The sequence below is a fragment of the Rana temporaria genome, chromosome 1 (assembly GCF_905171775.1).
Source record: "Rana temporaria chromosome 1, aRanTem1.1, whole genome shotgun sequence".
Classification (NCBI taxonomy): Eukaryota; Metazoa; Chordata; class Amphibia; order Anura; family Ranidae; genus Rana; species Rana temporaria.
This window is the reverse complement of record NC_053489.1, coordinates 103,092,025-103,095,367: the sequence shown is the minus strand read 5'-3', so window position 1 is coordinate 103,095,367 and position 3,343 is coordinate 103,092,025. Positions and strand designations below refer to the sequence as shown.

Here is a 3,343-nt window from a genome sequence, read left to right as displayed (position 1 = left end):
CAACATTATTAGAAAAACTGCTGATAGATGGCAAAACTTCTGTAGCGAGTTGTAATTCAAGAGCACCCAATCTTCACAAAAGCCACTGAAGGTGTAGATGTACACACGATCGGAAATTCCAACAAGAAAACTGTTTATTTTTTTTCCGACTAAATTTGGGCTCAAACTTCAGTTGCATACACACGGTCACACAAAATTCCGACAGTCAAGAACACGGTGATGATACTTACCTGGCAGGGGAGACACCATGGTCATGAAGGTGGTTCTCCCAGGGCGAGGCTCGGCCATTGCACTCCGACTGTGCTGACCCCTGCGATTTCCCCAAATGCGGGAAACTCGACTGCATAATTTGTGGTAGTGGGGGACTGCGTTCGTGCTTTCCCCCCCAAAAAAACGAACACGGTGACGTACAACACTACGACGAGCTGAGAAAAATGAAGTTCAACGATTCAATGCGTAGGATTTTTGTGTCGGAATTGCATACAGAAGATCGGAATTTTCCGACAAGAACTTTTCCAGTCTGAAAATGTAAGAACCAGCTCTCAAATTTTTGCTGCCGGAAATTCCGACAGAAAAAGTCAGATGGGGCCTACACACTGACTAAAAGCTCACATCGAACTTTTCTTGTCAGAAATTCCAACTGTGTGTACGTGGCATTAGAGTGGTGGAAAGCTGAGGCCAGCCAGAAGCAGGAGTCACACTGTGCATTAATAAACTATCATACATGAATATTGTCATGCAGCAGATAGATATAAACTGATTATTACTCAGTATGCAGAAACTCAAAGCTGAGGTATGTAGCTGCATTTTTTTTTATAAAACACAGATAGAGGGCAGATTACATTATGAAACAAAGAGGATAGTCTGACTTGCAAACTGTAATTTTAGTAGCAGAAGGGGAGGGGGCAGGCACAGACACGGACCTGACAGGCAGGGAGGGAGAGGAGGACAGAGGACAGGAGGCACAGCGGATGAAGGTGGCACGTAAACTGACCACAGCAGCCATGATACACTGTGGTCAGTTTACAAAGGGGAGGGCAGAACCAGGCAGGTTCAGCCAGGTATTTCAGTTGATACAGGGGACCAAATGACAGAGCACAAGCACTGTGCTGTCTAACATGCTTTAACCTGCCTAGCGGTATTCCTGAGTCTGGGGTGAATTTTACATACCAAAAGCGGTAACCCAGAGCCAGACTCGGGATCGCATTGCAGGATACAGGGGAAGTTACTTATCTTGTCCCTGGATCCTGCGATGTGTCCCCACTGTGTGCGAGCTGTCATCTCGCTCGATTCACACACTGGTGACTGCCGAGTGCCGCCAAGCTCCGTTCCCGAGCGGCGCAACGCACAGGGGTGGAGTTCGGCTCCAAATTCAAAAAAGTAAAAACACAGTATAGATACAGTATACTGTAATCTTAAAGATTACAGGACTGTGTCAAATAATTACATACCCCCTTTGTCCCTAGTGGTCTGTCCAGTGTCCTGCATGCAATTGTATATTATAAAAACTGTTCTTTCTGCCTGGAAACTGGAGATTGTCCATAGCAACCGAAAAGTGTCCGTTCATGTCAAAAGTGGTTTTAGATCAGCTAGAAAACAGCGATAATAAATTAGAATCACTTGCAGAATTGAGCGATAGCGATTTGTGGGGAAATTCATCATCAAACAGTGAAAGTAATGACCGGGCAGTGAAGCCGCAAGGCTTCACTTCCTGATTCCCTCACCAAGGATGGTGGCGGGGCAGCTGAGAGAAGAGCAATTGCTCGTCTTCTACTGCCGACATAGCGGGCACCCTGGACAGGTAAGGCCTTGTACACACGGTCGGACCAAACCGATGTGACTGGTCCGTCGGACCGTTATCATCGGTTCACCTCTGAAGTGGCCGCATGGCCTGATATGTGTACACACCGTCAGTCCAAAATCCGATCGGGTCAGAATGCGTTGATGTCAAACACACGACGTGCTGAATAAAACGAAGTTCAATGCTTCCAAGCATGCGTCGACTTGATTCTGAGCATGCGCAGGTTTTGAACCGCTGCTTTTCTGTACTAACCATCGGTTTGGTCCGATCGGGCAGCGGTCCCTCGGTTCGGTTTTGAAGCATGTTTTAAAATTTTGGACCGAAGGAAAACAGACCGATGGCCTATACACACGGTCGGTTTGGTCCGATGAAACTGAACTTCGGGTTCATTCTCATCGGTTCGGTCCGACCGTGTGTACGGGGCCTAAGTGTCCATTTATTAAAAGTCAGCAGCTGCAGTATTTGTAGTTGCTGGCTTTTAATATATTTTTTTGCGGGACCTCCGCTTTAAAGGTATCTATTACTGTGTTCTAATAAGTGCTTGCAGCAGCTTTCATTCAACCAGGTCTGTCAGAGAGGCTGAGGGTGTTTTTGGAATCGGGGATCAGAGAGACAAAATTACCAAGCCGCACCTATGGGGTAGAGCTACATAAATAGAAAACCTCCATATACACATTCCTATACCCAGACTTTATCCGGAGGAAGGCAAATCCATGACCCAGGTGTCAGTTTTAACAGAACAGTATTATGTAAAACATTCAAAGGAAGTTTTCTATAGTTGTTTTCTGTAGTTACACTTTAACAGTAAGTACAAATATAGAGGATTGATCTAGCAAAGATGTAGAGATAATTTACCTTGGAAAGTGAATGTTCACCTACTGTAGCTTAGTGAATAAGGCATAGCTATTTTCGCTTGGAAAACCCAATTATGTACAGGGGAAATACAAGCACTGATTGGCCAATTGAAGTGAATAATGCTTCACCTTATTTACCAATCTAGGTCTGCATGCAGTTTCTAAAGTGGACATTCTCCCCTTCTTTAATAAATCTTTACTATGCACTCAATGCTGTATTTCACATCCCATTTGCTAGCAAGATGTGAATAACATATGTTTGCACTGGTAGTAAAAAAACATCTTTCAACAGTCAGATGATTTCCTTATGACCATCCGCTGTGTAATGTCTATGATAACTGCTGGTGACAGGGACAGCTAGGATGGGAAACTCTTAAACCTTTGGATGTGATCCTCATCATTGGAAAGCCCTACATGTTCAATCCAGTCTATTCAAAATCACAACTACTACATATTAATATTTATCCCCCCCCTTGCTGGTACTGACAGGTAAGCAATTCACATGTGCTTGGGGAATAAGTGAAATAACTGCAAGAGGTGAGTCTGGAATTTCTCTTACTGAAATTATAATTACAAGAAGGTTCATAGAAGCCTTCCTTCAAGTTTCCTTGTGTTGATATGCCTATACTGAATAATACAGCTGCAATAAATGATATTAACTTAGAAGGTAAATATATCCACCTGTAAG

General features: G+C 44.0%; 1 non-coding gene across 1 annotated transcript; it reads left to right on the top strand.

The window, feature by feature from the left end:
- Positions 1–222: 222 nt before the first annotated feature.
- On the top strand, positions 223–386 carry LOC120925592. The gene has a single exon (XR_005746840.1). It is a non-coding gene; the product is annotated as a U1 spliceosomal RNA (small nuclear RNA).
- The last annotated feature ends 2,957 nt before the right edge of the window (positions 387–3,343 follow it).